Source organism: Teleopsis dalmanni, chromosome 2 (genome assembly GCF_002237135.1).
Source record: "Teleopsis dalmanni isolate 2A chromosome 2, ASM223713v2, whole genome shotgun sequence".
Taxonomy (NCBI): Eukaryota; Metazoa; Arthropoda; class Insecta; order Diptera; family Diopsidae; genus Teleopsis; species Teleopsis dalmanni.
The window spans coordinates 97195288-97210043 of NC_051847.1; the positions used below are offsets into that span (position 1 = coordinate 97195288).

The 14756-nt window shown below is 27.0% G+C and overlaps 1 protein-coding gene across 2 annotated transcripts in view; it reads left to right on the forward strand.

The window, feature by feature from the left end:
• The first annotated feature begins 1437 nt into the window (after nt 1-1437).
• Nucleotides 1438-14756, forward strand: part of LOC119677372 (aquaporin AQPAe.a-like) — a 38796-nt gene continuing 25477 nt past the window's right edge. The window contains exon 1 of one of the 2 annotated variants that reach the window (XM_038088686.1): nt 1438-1704. The gene's annotated coding sequence lies outside the window, so the exon portion shown is untranslated. Of the gene's footprint in view, nt 1705-2124; nt 2333-14756 lie in introns of those variants that run through there. The other variant, XM_038088687.1, reaches the window with a different exon arrangement.

Below are 14756 nucleotides of genomic sequence, written 5' to 3' on the forward strand. Positions count from 1 at the left end.
AATAAATAATAATAATAAATTAATAAACATAAATAATTTTTTTTTTGTGAAATAATGAATTCAACTTAATTTAATACTTAATACTTAAATAGGTTGGAAGTTTACGTTTTAGAGGTTTTTTTGTACCCTAGTTCCAAGGCAGGAAGTCTTCTCATTTCTAAGTTTATCTGCTGCAGCAGTTTAGATAAGTGGTTAGCACTGCTTTTTTGAATTGTTTTGCATATAGTAGGGATATTCAGGTCTTTGTGATTATCGTCGCTTCTCATGTACCATCTAGCATCTACTATCTACTATCTATTCTTAATTTTAATTAATTGAATTTCAGTTTGATCATACAGCTGTTTTGAGTATTGGCAAATACCCATCATCAGTGGTCTTGGAAATAATACTTCTGTTTAATTATTTTTAAATAATTTTTTTTTTTTGACTGCAAGTACCAGAAAATGAACTCGTGTCCTGCCAAATTTGAAGCTTAGAGTCAGTGCACCTTAACCAACTGACTCAAAGCCGTACTTGACTTTTATGTTCGCACATTTTTCTGGAGTTTTGTTATAACAAATTCACTTGCTGTGTTTATATTAGAACGAAATCCTAAACCAACTGTAGAATAATTGAATTAATTAATTATATTTTTATTTTTAATTCTTAAATTTCAATACTATTTAAAAAATTATTAATTCCTTTATACGACGATCGTGGGTAGGAATGGCGAGTGTGATTATGATAAAACAATAAAATGTTAACAAAATGTTATTGCTATGTGGATTTGTGAATATTATTCTGATATATATTGTTCTCACTGCTTCTCCAAACTATTCACAAAAATTTTACTCGCTTTTATAAACAACCTGTTACTCGCTTAATATATCGAGCGCACACTGCTGCTTGTCAGCACGTTTATTTATTGTTATTTTTTTTAACACATATACTCGTACATTCATCAGTTCATCAGTTCGCTGTTCGGCAAACCATGCAGTAATAACGACGAATTGATAAGAACTGAGGTATTGTTCGCAGCACTGTTACTTTCGCACTGTTGTTAACAGCGGTCTTGTGTCAATACTGGTGTTAGTGGTGTTAGTGGTAGTCATGTTATATAGCAGTAGTGCTGTGTTGTCATGCTATAACAGGGAATGTGCTATAGATTCTTGGAGTTTTATCGACAGCTATTGCACTGTGATGATCGTACTCTAATGTTATGTCAATAAATATGAATAAAAGCATTACTGCTACTTTTGCTGTCAATACAAAGCAAACAATCAACGGATACGCGCGGTTTTGTCAATTATAGGCAAATAATATATTATTTACACATAGAGTGTGTTGGAATATAGTTTTTTATTCTCGTTGTTTTTTTTGTTTTTGTTTTTGTTTTTGTACTTTAATGACTTGTTAATTCGTTTTTTTATCGTTATTATTTTATTTGCACAATTGATAATAGTCTCTGTGAATTATCTTTGATTTTTCTATATAAAGTATTTAATAAAAGTTTGGTGATGTTTAGACTATTGATTCAATGTTGAAGTGATTGAGTAAGGTGCCAAGTTTGTGAATGAATACCCGCGTTGCGGCAAAGAAGAACAAACGGACGAAATTAAGATTTCAGGAAGAAGAATACAGGAAGAATTTATAAAAACTGCAATATAAAGAAATCACTAGGAAAAAGGAACAAAATTTGATAAGTCAATTTGATTAAAATAAAAAGTAAGTCTCTGAAATGTTTAATATTTCGTACGTTTTGTGTATATTTTTTAAATTTCTTATCTTGAGCTTATAGTGCGAATTGTTTTGTTCCACACGATTTAAATCAAATCCCAATTGCGCTCTTATCAATTTATTTATTTTTGTTTGAGCAATTAATTTTTTCGCTTTTGGTTTTATTTTTTTTTAATTTTTCGTTTTTTTCGTTTTTTATTTTTTATTTTTTTTTTGTTTTTTTTTGAGATCAAGGTGGCGTGCTAGTGAATTATATATGTTCTTCTTCATTGTTCTTTAACATTTTTGTACAACTTTATAGAGATATACACGTACATATATGTACGTTTTTAATATTTAGCAGTTTTAGCAGTGCTCAGTTTCAGTTTCAGTACATTTCAACATATTCCAATTTTTCAGTCGCACAAGTTTTCTTTGGTTTTTTACTGTGAGTGTGTTAACAGTGTGGAAAGTAGCGAGCTCGCAGTACCCGGAGAAGGCGCGAGTTTTGTGGAAGCTTTTGCATTTGAAAATCGGTTGTTTTGAACAAGTGACAAGTGACTTCTATATTGAACTAAATATCTGAATATTATTCAGAATATATTTTATCAATATATAAAATATTGCTTTGAAAGAGGTAAGTTAAAGGGTGCAGTGCCTACTATGTGCCTACTATATGCTTACTATGTGCTTACTATGTTGTGTGTAATATCTCTGCGAAGAGTTGAAAGTGACTTTTACGCAATCCAAAAATTGTCTGATTTCATAGCCGTATAGCTAGTGCGGTCGTGTCATTTTTGTCATTCATATGCCTCTTCGAATGCTAAATATAAACATTTTAAAATACATATTGTTTTTGCGTATAAATAAAACAAAATAAAAAATTAAATAAAAAACTAAATAGCCCAAACGAATATCGAGCAGATTTATTGCTTTACTTCGCTGGATAAAATAATAATATTATTTTCAAATAAAACTGGCTGAGTAAAAACATTCTAATAATCAATAATGCTTTAATACAATTTTAATTATTATTTTTATAAACATATCTTTAAAATTTCGTCTAGATAGAACATTTCAAGATCTTGTCATAGATATCTTATCAACGTTTATAAAAAAAATTTTCTTTGGCAAACTGAATGTTTATTTTTACGTGAACTTGTTCTTTCTCATAAGCTAAAAACGTGATTTTAATGTTTATCTATAAATTACTTTAGTGACCTTCGCTAATATTAATGAAAGCTCTTCATCATCAATATTTGACTTCTACTTTACTTTTGTGGACTTAGTTGTCGATACATACCGTAGCATGTATAATTAAGGAACAGGTAGAAGTGAACTTTGGTTACTTTGGTTATACATGGTACAATATAAATACCGGAAGAATTTACTACAATTTTATTTATTGTTTCATTAAAGAACCAAAAAATTAAAATATGTATGCTACCGGCTAAATTCTAATCCACAACTTCCGATATATTGAGCCTTATATTTCTGATAACGGCTTTATATTTTGTATCATTTTGTTTTAATCGTACCGGCGCAAGAGTAACCACATTTTTTAATATAAAATAAACTTCAAAAATATTTTTATTTCTACACTTCGTATAATAGTATAAATAATTCAAAAATAGTTACTTATTAATATGAATACTTCTTTCTACTTCTCTTGTATATTCTTTCTTGGACCAATATGACAACATAAAAATCTAATTTTATTTTTTTATATAACTTACATCATTACGACAACGATTCGGTACATCATTCGAGGTATAGTTACACATAAACTTTCCACCGTATAACATTTCTGGGTCCCTGAGGTGACGGTTATCCTTTAAACAAGTTTTCAATAACTTCTTGCAAATAATTGGATTCTACGGTAATTAATCATATTATTCTGCGGAGATAACAATGATTTCAAAAATAACCTAATTCGCTATACTGAATTTTAGAAATCAGTCTAATCAATTCTAAATAAATTTAAATGTGAACTACAAGCTTTAGATAAAATTTGAACTTTAGCACTTTAGAAAAGAAAATGCTATAGCATTTAAAACAGGAAATAGCAGGGCACATACTATGTACCTGTACTGCTGTACCTAGACATTGAATCCAATATCAAAGGTCAGGGAATAAAAATTTCAAAATTTCAGGGAATTATTTAAAAGCGCGCCAACATAAGTAGTTAGATTTTTTAATAGTCTAGAATTGTGTTGATGTTAAATACAAAAATGTACGAAAGAGTCGGATTGCATACATAGTGTTAAGCTATAATTCATTATTATAGAACACATGTTATTATTTTCTTAATAGATTAACAGGTTATTGCTGTTTGCATACAAATCTGAAATCTTCAAAGCTTCTAAGTCTCAAAATAGGTGGTAACGTTTATATGTTTATTTCGAGAAAGTAAAGCTAGAGATGCCTTGGACTATATTCCCATGTGAGTATACCAAAGATTGCTAAGATAGCTAAGTTTATGTGAGTGCTTTACTGTGGACTAAAATACATATATTCCCAAAAAAGTATTAAATCAATTTCTAAAACAATATTATTAAGATTACTTTCAACTTATTGATATAGTGGTTTATAACATGACCTCATGTCCCACAGGGAAGGTGATTAAGATGGCAAATCTTAATTCCGGTGGCAAACGCACTAGTTATTTATTTGTTTTATCTATTTCATAAATATTTTCTTTAAATTTGGAGATCCTGTATTAATTATTACATTAGAGACAAATTATCTCTAAAAGGCAAAGAAAGCGATTATGATTAACGAAAAACTAAGGTACTCATAACTTCTATTTTTCTGTCAGCTATAATATTGTTTCAATCTGAGCTAAAAAAGTTCTTTGATTAGGCACGAGAAGTAAGCGATTAGGAAACACTTATCTAATGCCTCACTTATTTTATAAATTTCCCTAGAGACGATTTTATTTAAGTGATCACAATGATCAATTAATATGATGTGATTTTTTATCACTGAGAAAACATTAGTAAAACAATTTTATACGCCATTTGTTTCTGGTATAATGTTTTACATAATTTTTATATACATTTATTATGATAATCTTATATATATTTATTCTAGAACATTAGACTTTAAAAATGGCTTGATCAAAGTTTCCTATGTCCATCAAGTAATATAGAAATCGAACTTCAGTATCCTTTACCATAATTAAAAAAGAAAAAGAAGTTTGAAAAAACAGACATTCGGTATAGATAGATTTTTATAGATAAGAAAGATATGAATTATCAAAATTTTTTTTTAATCATTAAACTAAACTTTCACTCACTAATTTTTTTTATATTTTAAAAAATGTTTTACAAATTTCTAAATGGCGGAATTTTGTTTGAAAAGGAAATTAATTTATGACATGGGGATTATGTTGGTGTTCACACTAAATTACTTTGAGGTTGTTTGGTTTAAAATTGTTTTTAAACTGAATAAAGCCAGCATATTCAATATCAATAGAAGTACTCGAATATTTTTGTAAATATAATATCATTTAATAATACTAATTAGATTCTGTTAAAAACAATTTAAATTCCACTGTACCCGTTTTCATTTTGACATGGTAAATTAAAAATTTAAAATTCAATGCATATATAAATAAGTATTGTTAAATTAAATTAATTATATGTTTAATTAATTTTTTTTATAAAACAGTTTTAATTATTCGGTATTTAGCTACAATAAATTCAAGTTACTGTGAACGGACGCACTCGATACCAGAATGTTTGAAAATATACAATAGACATTTAAAACCTCATGTAACAAAGGCAGTATTTCCTGTAACTGGGTTAAGGCTCATCTAGAAGTTTACTTTTAAATTATTAATTCAAGTAATTATGAAATTATCAAAAGTATTTGAAAAATAAATATTTATTAAATATTTGAAGTACATTTGATATGACATAAAGGTTTGTTATAGTGCATTTCATTAATTTCAACAGAATTTTAATTCTAATAGACTTAAAAACATAAGTAATTTGATACATCTATAGTCATAAACAAAAAAAAATTATGACTCTATGGTTATAAATTAAATTTGTAACTCATTAATTTATGTTTAAAAAAAATCTCAATAAACTGGTATATTTTAGGGTATGGTCAAAACTAGTATTTAATTTAATAAATGGTTTGACATTCAATGTATCATAAATCTATTAAAATAAAAACTAAATAATTTTGCTAGCATATTTCGAAATACTAAGAAGTTGACAGTCTTTTTAATTTGCCGATATATAGCTTATATAGATATAGGTATTCATTCTAATCAATAACGCATTCAACAACAATTATCTGAATATAAGAGAGATATGAACGTTTTAGATAACATTCCACTTTAAAGTGGAATTCATATGACGCATTTATTAACACCATCGACTATTTACTTGCATTCAGATAGTGGCCATTCCAGTCTGTTTTTATAGCGTACTATATTGTCTGTAGCGTACTATAGTCATTTCTGCAATTATAGTATCAGTTTAGCCGTACATTTGGCTTCAGATGTTCCCTGATTTCTTAGAGTCTATTCTACATTCGATATACTAGTTGTTATTCTTGTAGTGCTATTCTTTGGAAGGGTGTGAATATCTTTATCCCACAATTTGCTCTTATCCTCTCTGATATTAGTTACATTTACTAAAAGTTTCCTCTCGTTGGTTAATGGTTGATAATATTTGCAATGACACCTACATTAAGTACATTAGGATGAATGACATCCTCAGGTACTTCAAGATTGATGCGATTAAAAAATACATAAAGGCTAGAGCCCTAAAACTATTTACGAAAATCGACAGGTTTACCAACACCGCGTCGTCTAATCTCAGAATGGTTACAGGCTCCTCGAGGAGGTATGCAGATCGGAGGTCAGTTATTGCTTAATCTGATGATAAACAATAATCCAGTTAAGCTGTAGAGAGGGGTTATGAAGAAACCTCGCAGTTAGTAGAGAGTAAAAGTGCTTAAGTGCACTAACTCAACTAGCCTCAACATAATAATACATAATAATCTGCATTTGTCTGAGAAAAAAATGTTAATTTTTCTATATTACATAGAAGGATGTGAAGGATGAGCTCCTTGCTTGCATTCATAAGGCAATAATAGATCTAAGAGTTCTATCATATATAAAAACGGCAATGCTTACCTCTGTGATGATAAATGTTTTCTAATTTGTTACAGAAGAAGTGCACAAATTTATTAACCTTCTTCACGCAATTCCCCTGGTCATAAATAATAATGAGCACTGATGGGTTAGCTTTAAGTATGAAATGAATTTGCTAATTATAAAAGGTCAGTCGAGCAATGAAACAATTTTCTGTTTTTGAAGAAAAGACAATGTACATAAAACTTGTTATAAAAATGTTGACGTGAAATTTTAGCCTACCTTTAATTGCTAACCATATTGTGTAATTGAAGATAAACATTTTTATTACTCAGAAAGTTGGCATTTCAGAAGCATCTAAGATAAAAAAAATAAAAATATACTAGAAAAATGGTGGGGTAATATTATGGATCTCATAGTTCTATACTAGCACACAAATATTCACACATAAATTTAATTATAATAATGGGAACTAATCATATTGAAGAACGACAATGCTCACCTCTGTAATGATAAATGTTTTTCAATTTGTTATAAAACAAGTACCAAAATTGATTAACATTCTTCACGCAACTGCCTGCTCATAAATAATTGATGGATTAGTTTTAAGTATAAAACGAATTTGCTAATTATAAGAAGTCAGTGGAACAATGAAACCGTAAAAGTCACAACGCAGTTTCGAAGAATAGAAAAAGTACGCTTTAATGTATTCTATACGAAATCAGTTCTAGAACTCGACTTTAACTCGACTTAAGTATAAATGTTGTTTTAAGCTTAAACCGCTGCTGGAATAGCAAAGTAACTTTCAGTAAATCAGTTTTATATTAAATATTCACAACAACAACCGAACAACATTTTATTTAATCAATTAATGAGGAGCTTTGTTCTATGTGAATTTCAAACAAAGGGAAATCGTGATCGTCAAAAATATCGTATATATTAAGAAGATATACATCGATTTATGATGTCTGCAAAAGTGCAGTATATCAAGTAATCAATTTTGTAATTAACTCTTATTTTCATTTTTATTACATTTCATTTAGTTGATTTATTTATTCGGATATTATTTTAAATAAGATTAATTATATATAATCATTATAATTAATAATTATTATACACAGGTATAATATATTCATTTCCTGCGCCATTCTATCACTTTATTTCTACACAACCAACAAACTCATAAAAAAACAATAGTTTCAGTTAAAAATTAATTCTCCGATATACTTTATTTTTATGAGTTTTAAGGAATTATATAGTCATTTAGAGAATAAATTTGGCTATATCATTCGGCTTAAATAAGAATTCGCTGTGATGTGATGAAACCTAAAATTGTCATGTGTCATGTACCCAGCAATTTTTTTTGTGAAAATTATATGTTTAATGAATCAACCTACTTTCATTTAGGACTTCCTAGAGGAACATTGGATGAGTGTACACCTCACTAGAGTATAAAATAAGTCAAATGACAACATACAAATGGTAACAAAGAAATAAGAGCTACGTAGCAATAAACTCAATTTTTTGAGATACATTTTGAAATGCATATATTTCTTAAGCCTTTAATAAAGTTCATAGAACTCTTTACTTAAGATTTTTATGCATAGAAAATAAATATTTATGTGGTAGTACTGCAATTCCATTAAAAATGTAAACAAATTAATATCTGAGAAGTAATATATATGTTATTAGTTTAGCAAATATTTTTCATATTTTAAATTAAATTCATTTTCGCTAGAAATATAGTAATTAATATATAATTTATTAATTATTAATATAGTGATAAGAGTTTCTTAAAATCCTTAACTTAATTTGATAGTATCTTTCCTATCCTTTAATTATCTTAAATACCCTATACGGCGGTCACACCGATGAAAGTCTTAAATGACTATTATAGGGACCTTAATACTAACGTAGAAATAAGCTAAGATCTCTAGGTGGGGTCCAGATTGTCTCCATCGTCCTCCTTCCTGGAGCACAAAAAAAAAAGGAAAATAAATATATTTTAAGTACCTATATGTGTATTTTGCGTCTTTTGTTTGATTTTTTCCTTCTGCGGTGTTTATTCTTTCACTGCGGGTACTTTTTATTACTTCTATTTCATTGCTACTGCTCTTGACGTTATTATATTATTATCGTCATGTATCTATCCGCTTACGCTCAAATACTAAAAATTTTAATACTAATAGCTTATAAATAATTTCAAAAAAAAAAATGAGTTCTTTTTTCAGTGACAAATTTCAGTCTCAATGAAATAATTAATTAATTTCGATTTGTATTATTTATACTTATACCAATTTTTGAAATCTCAGTTAAAAACTGTTGTCTAGCTATTGTCTCTAGTAATACCTAGGTTCGATAGATGCTTTTTGAATCCGCGATGCTCAGTGAGAAACACTGTGACAAGTCGGGTGCTACTTCCTTTCAGCATAAGTAGCTCCCTAGTTCTGGCTTTTGATCGATTCAACATGGATTCTTTGGCTTGTTTGCTGGCAATTATATTATCTCAATCAGTCTGAGCTGCTCTTTCCAGCCACTCATTAATATTAAGTCTGAAAAAGTTTCATGAAGGACCGCAGAATGGTTTTGGCGCAATATAATTGAGGCCGCCTCTTTTCTGGCTAGTGCCCTGACATTCATATGACACTTAAACTAAACCCTTTATATACATGTTTTATTTTTATTATAAAACATCTGGAACTTTGTTGGAAAAACAACAATTCATAAAGGGAACTGTTTAAGACAAAAACTTATATATTTCCCAATTGTTTGATTCAGTCGAAAAAACGATTTTTTATTTTATATTTTTATATACATATGTATATCAAATATATATCTGTATTTATTTAGAAAGTAGTATTTTATTTATTATAGAAAAATGTGTATTGATTAAATGATAATTAAATAATTTCTATTATCAGTATAAGTATTATGGTTTTAATCGCTTAATTGACGTTTTGCAAAGCTATATGGAATGTCAATTAACTGGTTTCATCCAAATTCCACGTAAATTATATTTATTCAAGAATTTAAATTGAATATAAATATACACAGATAGTTATTTTAAAAACATTACAGTTTTATTGATGTACGTATATTGACCAAATATTACAGCATTGGCCCATGTTCAGTAAAAACGAGTAAAATACTTGTCTATATGTGTTTTAGTATAGGTTCGATTGCAATTCCTATGCCACGTACATATGTTAAGTGTAGGGCTTTGATATTTAAACTTGAACATTGGTTTTTGATAAGATAACAAAAAATTTTTTTAATTTTTAAAGTGTGCAACTGATATAGATAAACGTCCAGTCGGTTGCTGCAATATTAATAAAGCTAATTTTTTACATTTCATACGTATTTATACAATTACTTTATTCAGCTGTCCTTAATCTTTCAAAACCCTTCCTTTAACAAATAATTGAAAGAGTAATCACTGCATCTTACTCGTGAGCTTATTTTGTTTCAAAAGCTGTTGGGATGTAGCTAATATCATCTATATTTGTTTAGCTGATGTTTAAACGTTTATTTTCAATAACAACACTTGGCTATGATCTTTAAGAAATCACAGAATGTTATCAAGAGAATATAATTTGCAGTCATGCTTATGCTTATAAAACTAATATTATAATAAATTAATAAAAATATTGGCTTTGTGCCAAAAGTTTTTTTAATCTTTTACATATTTTTATATGCGAGTTTATGAATGATATACACATACACATCACATATTTGTTTTATATTTAAATAAATATTCATTTAATTGAAACAAAATTATTTAAAGATAAACTTTAGCAAAAATAATAATATATAATTTTACCATTCGAGGGTATTTTCAACATAGGTTATCTCTCAGAAGCCTCTACAGCTATAAAAAACACAATGAATACATCTTGAAATATATGTTTTAATAATATAGTTAGTAAGTTAATATATATATACGGTAATTATTTTTGAATCATTAAAATAAGTGTACATCAAAACATAATAATTCGTATATTATTGAACACTTGACGGATTATTGTTTCTTATTTTAATTACTGCTTGCAAAGTTTTCAATTTTTTAAAAATAACTAAAATCATTTCAAAAAAAAAATACTTGAATTATTGTGTAATCTGATGTTATTGTCCACATATTATTTATTAAAATAGAAATAATGTTTAGAAAATTTTTTAAAATATTTTTCTGTTAATTAACAGAACCTTAACATTGCTGCTAACTTCCGAAATTACCTCTGTATGTTTGTTTATAGAAGCAAAATTTTCTCCAGATATATGTTTTGGAGAATCAATAGGTTTCTTAAAAAAGCTTAATGTATAAAGCGTTTCTAACAATTAATTTGTATGTATACTTTATTATAGAATAAATATGTATATACCTTTAATGGGCGATATCGTTGCTAAAATATTACAATAAACCTATCTGTGTTTGATTTAAGATCATTCAAAATCCTTGGCATCAGTAATGATCAGAGTTTAGAAATGGGTTTAAATTTAAATAAAATATATTTAAATATATTTAAATATATTGTCCTTTCTTTGCTATTTGAATCCGTCTAACTTTTTAATAGTTTCTTTTCGTCATAAAGACGCATCTCTCTAGACAAGAAGAAAATTAACATTAAAATATATTTAATTTATTGAACACTGTCAAAAAAAATTGATTAGTTTACAGAAATTTGTAGTATAAAGTACAATAAATTCGAATAAATTATATTCTATTAGATGAAATTAACAATAAATGTACTTTTCAGCGAACTTGACAAACATGTACTCTATATATAAGTACAATAATAATATAAGTACACAACTGCTTTTGTGATTTATTTCACTTGTTTTTAGCCAATTTCACATTTACTCACATTCATATTTGAGCATAAATGGATTCAAGAACCACAGCACTAACAGAAACAACAACAAAAGTAACATTAGAACAATGACACAATTAAACGTTTGGCATATTATACATATGAAATACGTACAAATAAATCATATTCAATATTTTAAATGGTTAAAAAACTTAGTTGGATGTATTAAAAATTTTCTTTAAATTACAGATTAACTACTATACTAGTTCAATTAAGGAAATCTCATAATCGTAAACGTGCCAAGTTCATAAATTAAAGATTTAAAATTTATTGTGCACTTCTAAATGCTTACTTTTTGTTAACATACTTTATTTATATAGTACGTCCAGACTAAATTACGCTAATCTAGCTGCGATTAGATACAATAATTTATTAGTTAGTTATGTTACATTTAAAGCTAATAAAACTTGTAATAGAAATGTTGGCATATAAAACTTTAGCCTATCTTAATTCATACGTTCATTGTCACTACCTATATTGTATAAGTGAAGCTAAACAATTTTACTACTCAAATGGTTGCCATTTCAGAAGCATCTAAGTATAAAAATATATAATCATATAATCAAATTAAAAATTAATTTTACTAATGCTCGTATCAATAAAAATGTTCTAGATAAATGGAGGGCTAAAATTCTTTTTCAAGGTTAGATAAGTAATTCAGCATTTGATAATGACAAGGCTAAATATAATTCATAATTTATTTGATAATAGATATGATTATTGCTCAATCAAATAAACAATCCAATCATATCAAATAGTAAATGCTAAATGCAAATTCTAAACTCTTCCGTCATTTAAAATCGATCATGTCTTTGGCGCATGTGGCCGAGCGTACCGGTATAGGAAACTGTAGAAGCTGGATCACTCAATAAAAGGCATTAAAGCTTATCATGTGATGTATCATGTGTCACTCTTATCTCTTTATTATTTTATATACGAGAAAATTATAAAATTTTAGACTTAGAAAATAAATATTTTATATACATTTAATGTTTTAATTACTTTAAGGAATTAACTGTTAGTATAATTGTTTTATATTCCAAAAAAAGTAATCATTAATATAAAATTTATATATAAAATTATGTGTATAAATAAAAAAATAAAATTTTATGAATTTTATAAATAAAATTATATTGATTATACATATAATGTTAATATAATATTGTTTGCTAATAAAATAGCACTGTTTGCCAACAGTGTCATTCCTCTTCCATTTCACAACTTAAAGATCTCAACTTAATATATACATTGAGAAAAAATTTAGCGCTGTCAATTGAGCAAAAATACCGCTTCCAAAGCCAACTATTTAGCGCTTGATAGCTTCAGTAATTACATAAATATTTTAACATAACCTACCCTAATAGAAATTAATATTTTAAATTTTTCAATTTATATATATTTTGCTAATTTGTATTAAATTTTAAACTTTCAAAGTAAATTGTCAGTGATATCGATTTCAAAACTGTTATCTCTGGATTAATAATAAATAACCGCATAAAGTTTTACTGTAATTACACTGCTGTAATTACTTGTTTTGATGTATGTGGAGTATTAATTGATAAGAATTTTCTGTTCGTAGCATAACTCGTGTCAACTCTGTTGATATACGCGATTGTCGTATGCTCGTCATGCGAACTCATGACTGACACTTGAAAGTTCTCAAATAAAAGTATTTGATAAATATTAATATAATATCAGATTCAAATATTTTTTCGCGAGTGTAGCTGAAGTATGCATGAATCTAAATTTTTTTTAATTTGTTAGTTTAAAAGCATACCTTATCATAGGACTGATATTTTTAGGCACACAAATATGTGTATGTATTTACTTTTTAATTAAACGGCCAGATAGATAACAGGTCTTGACTTCTAGCTTATGCTTTCTGTCTTAGATAGATCACTTTTTTAATTTTTAGAAAAATTTTACTAATGTATCTGTCACAACATTGCAGAAAACCATGTGCTGATTTTTTGTAGATTTGGTAATTTTCTTTTTTATACTAACCACGATGACTTGATTTAACACGATGACTTGAGCAAAACTGAAATAACGTAATATCCTAATTTACAACTTCGTTGTCACAAGCTTATAATTGAACTGATAATTAAATAAATTAAGGAGTCACAGAAAACGCACGAGTCAAGCCCACTTGATTAGCGGAACTATTATTTTGCATGATCTTTGTATTTCTTGTCATTATTTGAGATGATCTTTCGATTTTCAAAAATTATGAAATCCAAATTAAATAATGTAATACATTTTTATTTTATACTTTTTAATAGAGTAAAATTTTATTACTTCTATATTTAAATTTATATGTATATAACCAAGCACATGCCTTCAGTATATATTTTTTTGGCCACATTTTGGTATATTTATAATTTTGGGTATTTTAAGAGATAATTTTTGATTGATTTTATGTCTGGCATATTATGGTGCAAAGGTAGCGACTACGCATGATTCATTTAATCATAATTATCTAATAAATTAAAGCCATATGAGACACAAAATCAATGTATTGACATATTTGCAATTACGAATAAATTAATAATATTTTATTAATAATTATTAATATATAATTATTTATATAATTTATTTAATATTTTTAATGCAAACTTCAACTAACTATTCTTGGTTTACTCATATCCCAAGTGGAAAAATTATGTGGTCCTAAGTGGTAAAATCTAAAATATTTTAAAATAATATTTAAAATACGACATGATCAAACTTCGAAATTACTTTAAAATATTTAAATAAATTTTTTTTTTAAACTTATACTTATATATGTTGAATAGTAGACATATCGAAGCAAATCATAATTTAAAAATGATACTTTTAAATATTAAGCTGATTTATTATAAAATACTATTGGGAAAAAAACTGCAGTGATTTTGATTGATGAAGTAAAATTTCGATTTGATTACCACTGCTTTTGTGAAAAATATTCTCATAATTTTTTTCAAATAAATTTTTGATAATTTGAAACAAATTTTTCTGCAAAAAACCATGTCATGAATGATTTAGTTAAAATCATTCTAATTTGATTAGAACTTAAGTAAATTAGGAGATCAGTTCATCTT